Here is a 10560-nt window from a genome sequence, read left to right on the forward strand (position 1 = left end):
TCCCACAGAATGTGGAAATTATTGGACGATATCATTAATATCACACAGAAGTAATATCTTACTGAAGATAATTCATAAACAGTTGCAGCAGTATACTGACAGAATTTCAAGAAATGCAAGCTGGATTCAGACGAGGATGTGGAAAGAGGGAAGTCATTGCTGATGTCAGATGGATCTTGGCTAAAAGCAAAGAATACCGGGAAGATATTTACTTGTGTTTTATTGACTATGCAAAAGCATCCAATTGTGTGAATCATAACAAATTAGGGGTAACATTGAGAAGAATGGGAATTCCAGAACACTTAATTGTATTCATTAGGAACCTACATAGACCAGGAGGCTGTTGTTTGAACAGAACAAGGAAACACTGCCTGCTTTAAAATCAAGAAGGGAATGCTTCAAGGTTGTATGTATCCTTTCACCATACTTATTCAGTCTCTATGCTGAGAAAATAACACAAGAAACTGGACTATGTGAAGAAGAACGTGGCATCAGGATTGGAGGAATAATCATCAACAACCTGAAATATTCTGATGACACAGCTTTGCTTGCTGAAAGTGAGGATAACTTGAAGGACTTACTGATGAAGATAGAAGAATACAGTCTGCAGTATGGATTACATCTCAATATAAAAGAAGACAAAAATCCTCACAACTGGACCTATAAGCAGTATCATGCATGATAAATGGAGAAAAGACTGAAGTTGTCAAAGACTTCACATTGCTTGGTTCTATAATTGATGAAAATGGAAGCAGCAGTCAGGATGTCAGATGATGTATAACACTAGGCAAATCAGTTGCAAAGGACTTCTTTCAAGTGCTGAAGAGCAAAGATTTCTCCTTGAGGACTAAGGTGCGCCTGACACAAGCCATGATATTTTCAATTGCCTTACATGCTTGCAAGAGCTGGACAATGAATAAGGAAGATCAAAGAAGAGTGGATGCTTTTGAGTTGTGGTGCTGGCCAAGAATGCTGAAAGTACTATGGACTACTAAAAGAACTAACAAATCTGTACTGGAAGAAGTGCATCCGGAATGCTCCTTGGAAGTGAAAACAGCCAGACTGCTTCTCAGCTACTTTGGTCATGTTGTCAGAAAGGACCATTCTCTGGAGAAGGATGTCATGCTTGGTAGGGTGGAGGGTCAACAAAAGAAGGGAAAGCCCTTAACGAGATGCATTGACAGAACGACTGCAGCAATGGGCTCAAGTATAGCAAGATCATGGAGCAGGCAGGGGATCGGGCAGTGTTTCATTCTGCTGTACATGAGGTTGCTATGAGATGACTCAATGGCACCTAGCAACAGGACTTCCAAAATAATGCTGAATAGATGTGTTGATAGAGGACATTCTTGTTCCATCCCCTTCCTATTCACAAGGGGAATGGTTTCAATCTCTTTCCATTGAGAAGAATGTTGGCTGTTGGTTTTGCATATATGCCCTTCATTATGTTGAAGAATATTACTTCTATTCCTATTTTGCTGAGAGCTTTTACCAGGAATGGGTGTTGGATTTTATCAAATGCCTTTTTTTGCATCGATTGATATGATTATGTGGTTCTTTTCTTTTGTTTTATTTATGTGGTTCTTTTCCTTTGTTTTATTTATGTGATGAATATGACGTTGATTGTTTTTCTAATGTTGAACTATCCTTGCAAACCTGATATGAACCTCACTTGGTCATAATGAATTATTTTTTTGATGTGTTGTTGGAGTCTATTGGCTAGGAATATGTTGAAGATTTTTGCATCTATATTCATGAAGGATGTTGGTTTGTAGTTTTCATTTTTTGAGATGTGTTTGCCTGGTTTTGGTATCAATGTTATGCTTGCTTCATGAAGTGAATTTGGAAAGAGTCTATCCTTTTATATGTTTTGGAATAGTTTGAGTAGGATTGGTGTCAGTTCTTCTCTGGATGTTTGGTAGACTTCTCCAGTGAAGCCATCCCGGCCAGGACTTTTTTTTTGTTGGTAATTTTTTATGACCTGTTCAATTTCTTCTTTTGCTATAGATCTATTCAACATTTCCACCTCAATCTGTGTTAGTTTAGGTAAGTAGTGTGTTTTTAGAAATCTATACATTTCTTCCATTTTTTCAAATTTATTGGAGTACAGTTCTTCATAGTATTCTGATACTATTTTTTTTTTATTTAGTTGGTTCTGTTGTGATGTCACCCCTTTCATTTCTTATTGTGTTATTTATATTCTTTCCCTCTTTTCCTTTGTTAAATTTGCCAGTGGTTTGTCAATTTTATTAATCTTTTCAAAAAACCAACTTCTAGTCTTGTTGATTTTTTTCTATTGTCATTCTATTTCTTTGATTTCTGCTCGAATCTTTATGATTTCCTTTCTTCTGGTGACTGTAAGATTTTCTTCCTGTTATTTTTCTAATTGTTGGAGACGTTGGTTTAAAGTGTTGATTTTGGCTCTTTCTTCTTTTTTGATGTGTGCATTTACTGCTATAAATTGGCCTCTGATCACTGCTTTTGCTGTGCCCCAAAGATTTTGGTATTGTGTTTTCATTCTTGTTTAATTCAAGGAATTTTTGAATTTCATTTTTTATTTCTTCTCTTACCCAGCCATTCTTAAGGAGGGTGTTGTTCAGTGTCCATGTGTTTACTCTTTTTCCATTGATCTTCCTATTGTTGATTTATAATTTTATAGTGTTGTCATCTGAGAAGATGCTTTGTAATATTTCAACATTTTAAAATTTATTAAGTCTTGCTTTATGTCCTAACATATGGTCTATCATGGAAAATGTTCCAAGTGCACTGAAAAAGGACATATATTGTGCTGTCATTGGGTGAAGTGCTCTGTAGATGTCTCAAAGATCAAGTAGGTAGATTGTATACTTTAGTTTTTCTGTGTCTTTGTTGAGTTTCTTTTCAGTCCTTCCATCTTTCATCGAAAGTGGTATATTAAAGTCTCCTACTATGACTGTGGAGTCATCTTTTTGTGTTTTCAATTCTGTTATTTTGTCTTTTCAATTCTGTTAAAGTCTGATTTCTGTATTTTGGGGCTCTTTCATTAAATCCATAGATATTTATTATGGTTATATCTTCTTGTTCAGTTGATCCTTTAAACACTATATAATATCCTTTCTTGTCTCGTGTGGTGGTTTTTGTCTTAAAGACAATTTTATCAGGAATTAATATTGCCACTCTTGCTTTTTTACTGTTGCCATTAGCTTGATAAATCTTTTTCCAACCTTTGATGTTTAGTCTATTTTTGTCTTTGTCTCTAAGGTGTGTCTCTTGTAGACAGCATATTGATGGGTTATGTTTTCTTATTTGGTCTGCAACTCTCTGTCTCTTGAATGATGCATTTAATCCATCAACATTCAGTGTAATTATTGACAAGTATGTATCAGTTGCTGTCATTATGTTATGTGTTTTTTCATGGTGTTCCTGATTTCTTTGTTCCATATAATTTTTTGTACTAAGCTCATTATATTTATGAATTGTGTTATCATTTCCTTTGTTGCTGTTGTTTTAGCATTTGCTAAATATTTGTGCTTGTCCTCTTTTTTATTGTGATGTGAAGGTTTATCATTTTTCTTTAAAGTTACCTTGTGATTTGTAATTTTCTCCCTGAGTTTAGAACAGTCCTTTCTATCTTGCAATGCTCTTGATTTCCTCACCATAGAGAAGTTCTATAACTATACTATTTCCCCCTCTTTTTTGTTTTTAGTTGTCCTCACTTGCCAATTGATGCCTCTGGTTCCCTGTTTACAATCTTGTAAGCTTGTTTTACTATAGATACTTCCATAGCTGTGTTGGTTTCTGGGTTATGCCATTTTGTATATTAATGGTCAGTTGTTTTTTGCTATTTTTGGTTCTCTGCTCACAGGACTCTCTTTAGTATCTCTTGTAAGGTTGGGCTGGTTTTAACAAATTCCTTTAATTTCTGCTTATCTGGAAATCTCTTAATTTCATCATCACATTTGAGGGACAATTTTGCTGAGTGTTTAATTCTTGGTTAGAAATTTTTCTCTTTCAGTCTTTTGAGTATACCATCCCATTGTCTTCTTGCCTGGTTTCTGCTGAGAAGTCAGAACTTAGTCTTATTGGTTGCCCTTTGTAGGTAACTTTTTGTTTTTCTTGTGCTGCTTTCAGGATTCTTTCTTTGTCTTTCATTTTGATGAGTTTGATGATGACATGTCTTGTGTATTTTCTTTTGGGGTCTATTCTGGTTGGGGTTCATTGGACTTCCAAAATGGATATATTCTCATCTTTCATCATATCAGGGAAGTTCTCCTCCAGCAAATCTTGGACAATTTTCTCAGTAGTTTTCTTTTTTTCTTCCTGTTCTGAAATTCTGGTTACATGTAGGTTCTTCCTTTTGATGGCATCCCACATGAATCTTAGACTTTCTTCATTTTGTTTTGATCTTTTTTCTGATTGATCCCTTTCCAGAGAAGTACTCAGGTATTTGTCTTCAATTTCATTAATTCTGTCTTCCATTGATTCGTTCTACTCCTTTGCCCTTTCAATGTGTTAATCTATTTCTGAAAATTTAGTATTAATATTCTGTATTTCTACCTGTAGATTTTGTGTCATTTCTAATTTTCATTTATTTGATCATTTTGCTCTTGTATTTTCTTTAGAAATTGCTCTAGGACTTTGCCTGTGTTTTCCTTATTTCTTTCATTGTTTTCCTTGATCTGTCTCTCAATCCTTTGATGATACCTGAGTATAATTCTTTTGAATTCCTTATTAGGGAATTCCAATGTTGCTTCTTCCTCAGGGATGTCTTCTGGGTCTGTGTCTTCTCCCTTGTTTCTACCACTTTATCTTGCTTCTTTGTGTGGACTGTGATGATCTGTTGTCTCCAACACATTGTGACATTGTTGTATTTATATTTAATTGGTGATTGTATGTTGGACTGATTCACCCAAGATTTCCTTTTTCTTTTTGAATGTATCTGGGTAAGCAGGTACTGTGTTCCTCTATTTGGTATTTGGCAGCACTTATGCACTCACCACCTGTCTCCTGGTACTTGTGATAGAGAATGAGAGTGGCTGCACAGATCTCTGTTAACTGTTTGTGAAGACCAGTTAAGGGTAAATCAGGCTCTTCTTTGTGGTTGTTTATCATTGGCCTGTTGGTGGAGAAGGAAGTGGTGACTCTCACTTAGTAAGTGGAGTTGCAAGTAGAGCAGGTGCGGTTGCATTGTATGGGCACAATTGGTGTTTCTCATTCAGTTAGACAAAAACAACAATCAAAAAATCATCAAAAAAGTAAAAGCAAGAGGCCAAAAAACACACCACATAAACACACAGGAACAATCACCAAAAAGAGAGAAAAAAGAAAAGAAAAGAGGAAAGGCAATAAATGGGAAAAAAAAAAATATTTAAAGAAATACTTTGAAAAGCCAAAAGAAATATGCATAGAAAAAGGAAAAAGAAAGAAAGAAAGACAGAAAGAAAGAAAAACAAAACAACCCCCCTCACAATGTCTGAGGAGGGGACAATAAGAGAAAAGAGGTACAATAGGAGAATAATGAATTAAAAATGGGAGAAATGAGAGAAAAAAAAAGGAATGAGGAGAACCACAAGAAAGAAAAAAAAAATGGGAACTAGGAACAGGGAAGAGAGAAAAAGCTGCAAACTAGAACCTGGGAAGGGAAGAATAAAGAATAATAATAAACAGGATAAAAAAAATAATAATTTTAAAAAAGACAAAACAAGAAAACTAAGAAAAAAAGGAAAAAGACTGGGCAAGGTTGGGCAGGACACCCAGGCTGTCAGAGCACACAGACTAGGATGGGATATCTGCTGTCCCAGAATGTGGGTGGGAGTGAGGAATGGCACACTTTCGTTCACTAAGAGGGTGTGGGGTATAAGAGTAACAAGGATAATATCACACCTTTCCAGTTGTTTGTGTCTGGAATGTTCTTGCATCCCAGGCAAATGTAGCCTATACTTTGTTGTCATTGTTGTTGTTATGTGCCGTCAAGTTGGACCCGACTAATAGTGTCAAGTTGGACCCTCCTTGGGTTTCTGAAACAGTATCACTACAGAAGTAGATTGCCCCATCTTCCTTCCAAGGAGTGGCTGGTGAATTTGAACCACCAGCCTTCTGGTTAGCAGTCAAGTGCCTTAGGCACTATGCTACCAGAGCTCCTAGCCTATTCTTAGGTACCTGGAATCTGAGAGAACACTGTCACTTTAAATGTCCAAAATGGTTGAACTGCTTGTTAACATTCAAAATGGCTGTGCCCTCTGGACAGCCACAGGTCCACCGATCAGCCTGTCTCCCTCTTTACTGCTTCCCCTTTTATTCACCGGCCACCAGTGCAGTCCTCCATGAAATCCCTGGCTAGCAGGGCCAATTTTTAGGTTAATTCTTACGTCCTAACACCACTTGGCAATATCTAAGCTGTTCGTGTTCTCAGGATCGCTGATAGACCGCAGCTCTGTATGTCTCCTTTCAGTGTTTTCTTGCAGGTTCTTCTGCTAGTTGGAGTTCAGTCCACTTCTGTATCCTTCCTTTCAAAACTCCTTCCAAAGCTCCAGGATTATTTTCTGTAGCTGTGTTAATTGGTTCCCCTTTTCTGTGTTGTCAACATTGTCACACACCCCCTTTTGTTCAAGACAAGTGATTATCATTCATCACTAAATATCTTGGAGGGAATCATGAACTCCCAAGTGGGGCAAGGCAGGGTCTAAGAAATAGTCTCTCAAGAATTCTTGTTGTCATTGTAAAAAAAGTTGAACCAACTATTTCAAAAACCAAAAACCAAACACACTGCCATTGAGTTGGACCCAACTCATAACAGCCCTTTCTTGGATTTCTGAGGCAGTGTCACTATGGAAGCAGATTGCCCAACCTTCCTTCCAAGGAGTGGCTGGTGGGTTTGAACCACCAGCCTTCTGGTTAGCAGTCAAATACCTTTGGCACTACGCCACCAGAGCTCACAAACCAACTATTTAGCAGTCAATTATTTTAGGGTTCTGGAAATCAAACAAGGAGCCCTGGTGGCACAGTGGTTAAGTGCTTGCCTGCTAATTAAAAAGTTGAGGGTTTGAACCCACCAGCCACTCTGTGGGAAACAGATGTGACAAAATGCTTCTGTAAATATTACAGCCTTGGAAATCCTTATGGGGAAGTTCTACTCTAACCTATAGGGTTACTCTTTAGGAATCAACTAGAAGGCAATGGGTTTGGAAATCGAGGATCTTAAAAGAGGGATGCTGAAAATTACAAAGAGAAAATTTTAAATAAAAAGTTGCATTAAAACAAAGAGCCAGGAACTGATGAACCTTCATGGAAACCCGGCCAGTGGATTCCTGGTGTTAGGGAGAGGAAAATCCTTTGGATATGCAGCATTGCTTATTAAGTTATGAGCCACTCTAGAACTAGGATGTTGATGTTCCTGGTGATTTTGCTCATAGTCTTGCTTTCATCTCATTTTGGGGTTTGCATGATCTGAATATTACATCTGAAATTGACTGAACATGCAATCAAAATGTATTGATTATTACTGGGGATTGGAACGCAAGCATTGTGATTTGGGTCTATGTAGTGTGTCTGCTTATTCCTCCATCTTACTGGAATTCCAACTTTGTCATCTTGAACTATTCTTTGAAATCTTCTGTTCAGCTCTTTTATCTTGTCACTTTTTCCATTGGCTTTAGCTACTCTCCATTTAATAGCATGTTTCAGAGTCTCTTCTGACATCCATTTTGGTCTTGCCTTCTTTCCTTGTTTTTTTTAATGACCTTTTTCTTTCTTCATGTATGATGTTCTTGATGTCATCACACAACTGGTCTGGTTTTTGCTCATTAGTGTTAAGTGTATCAAATCTATTCTTCAGACAGTTTATGGATTCATGTGAAATATAAACAAGGTCATATTTTGGCTTTCATGGACTTGTTTTAATTTTCTTCAGCTTCAACTTGAACTTGCATATGAGCAACTGATGGTCTGTTCAACAGTCATCTCCTAGCCTTGTTTTAGCTGGAGATATCAATCTTCTCCATTGCCTCTTTCCATGTATGTAGTTGACCTGATTCCTGTGTATTCCATCTGGTGAGGTCCATGTGTATAGCTGCCATTTATGTTGTTGAAAAAAACATATTTGCCATGAATAAGGTGTTGGTTGCAAAATTCTATCATGTAATCTCTGGCATCTCTTCTATCACCGAGGCTATATTTTCCAACTACTGATGATTCTTCATTTCCAACGTTTGCATTCCAATCAGCAGTAATAATCAATACATCTTGATTGCATGTTCAATCAATTTCAGATGAAATATTCAGGTTATGCTAACCCCAAAATGAGATGAAAGCAAGATTATGAGCAACATTACCAGGAACATCAACATCATCTTTCATTTGATTGATGTGTACTATCTTCAGCAGGAAAATTATGTGAGTTACTATTATTATTATTATTATATTATAAGGACAAGAACTCTGTTAAGTTTGGAGTACATGGCCAGACCACTAACTACATATACATGAATTGAAGCAGAAGACAATCTGGACCCAAACTGTCTTGAAAGATTGGACCAAGTTTTGCTGGGGTCCTGGAGAGAAGAAACCCTGTCAGCCTATCACATACCAAGTGCATTCTTATATATGTTGATCTTAAATCTTGGCTATCACTTCATATTATTTTAGTTGTTTTATAAAAGTTGTTATAGCCCCTGCTAGAAATCCCCAATTCCCCTGCATTTTCCATTAAGTCTCTCACTGCTACTTCTGCAGCTTCATATTTCTGCAACATACTCCAGCCCACAGTGAACTTTTTAGCTCTCGTTTGTTTTCCTCTTGTCTTTTTTTTCCCTTGAGTGAACCTGAACAAATGAAACTCAAAGCAATCAAGATATTACTTTGAAGAGTGGCCCTTACATTTTTGGCAATGTAATATTCTAAAATAATTACTGGAATGCTATGCCTCAGAAATGACTCTCTTGGTGCTTTTAACTAACTTAGAAGAATATGCATGCATGAAGCTATTCTAAGATGAAAGCAATGGCTTGACATTGTCTTAAAAATAACTTTAATTTGGATCCAATCAGTTTTATCACACTCTTATTCAAATTATCTGCCTTTAAGTAGAGAAGATTTAGTACACCTAGTAAAATATCAGGAAAAGAAACATAATGCCTTAAAGAAACCTGCTGTTGTTTAGAAAGCTGCATGAACAATTCCCATCTGCAAATGGTTATTTATTACTTAGTTATTTTTAGATTTTTTTTTTTTTTTTCCAGCCCCCTACCTTCCTTTCTTTTTGATGCATCGCTCACAGTAGCCTCTGGGTGTCTTTGCAGAGTTTAATAATTAGGGTTCCCATTATAGCTTACAAATAACATATAAGACAACATAAACACAGGATGCATCCACATATTCACCACATATTTACACATGGACAAGTAAACAGATGAGTGAAGATACCTTTCATCCTATGTTTTCAGTCAATGAGATAATAATAATTCCTCAAAAGCCAATAATTCTAAATGCATTACCATAATCAAGGAGCTAATTCTTTATTCAGAGATTATGGTTTGTCCAGGGCTATCCCTTGTGCCTGTAGGCTTTCCATGGAGCTATAAAAATTTTGAGCTCTGAAAATGATATTATCAGCTCTTGGGGGGGGGGTGGATAACCTGCAAAATCTTAGTATAACATTGTCTACTAGTCATCTGCAACTCAATTTTGAATGTAAAATAAGCTCTAATGTGGAATGTGTAAGCATTCTTACAGGCTTGGTTGATGCACAGTGGGTCTTTTATAAGTGCCTATGTTCTACCAAGGTCTTAAAATAAACTTGAGGTTGGTGTTAGAATTAGTGTGCTAGACTTGTGTTGGCTCCTGCTCAGAAAAACCTTATCCCGTAACAGCCCCAAGTGAATGGCTTTTCTTCGGGACACAGGTGACTGACTGGACCAGTTAAGTTGGTAACATGTATACTCTGTGACTTGGGTGGCCTGGTTTGAAAGGATGAGCTAAATAAATTAGATTCTTCCTTTTGGGAACTTGAAAATAAGTATGTGAAGGACTGTTGAACTGAAAGTTTGGGTAACAATGAAGCTAAATTAGTCATTAGGGGCCATCAACATGAAGGTGTTGTGGGAAAGCAGGACTGAGAGCTGAAAGGGAGCAGGGGTGTGGGGGGTAGAGAGAGATTGAGAGAAGGAGCAGACCTAATTCTCTGCTTTTGTTTTTGCTGACTCTTTGCTTTGGTTCAGCTGTTTTCTGGATTCCTGTGTCATCTGACTATAGCCTTACCTTAAGCCCACTGTTGCATACGAGCTAGCTTGATTTGCTTTCAGGATTTCCTTGTGCTATGGATTGAATTGTTTCCCCAAAAATGTGTGTTGTAAATCTCCACCCCATTGAGTCAGAATCCACTCGATGGCAATGGGTTTGGTTTGCTTTACCTGTGGTTATAATCCCATTTCAGAATGAGTTTTTTGTTAAGCTGATGAGGCAGTATTAGTTTAGGGTATGTCTTAAATCAGTCTTTTTTGAGCTATAAAAGAGCAGATTAAGTAAACAAGCAATTAAGCACAGGGGGGAGATACAGGCCACATGATCACTGTGATAGTTGAAGAT

The sequence above is a fragment of the Orycteropus afer genome, unplaced genomic scaffold, assembly GCF_000298275.1.
Source record: "Orycteropus afer afer isolate SDZICR_OR568_19922 unplaced genomic scaffold, OryAfe1.0 scaffold00103, whole genome shotgun sequence".
In the NCBI taxonomy this organism is placed as follows: domain Eukaryota; kingdom Metazoa; phylum Chordata; class Mammalia; order Tubulidentata; family Orycteropodidae; genus Orycteropus; species Orycteropus afer.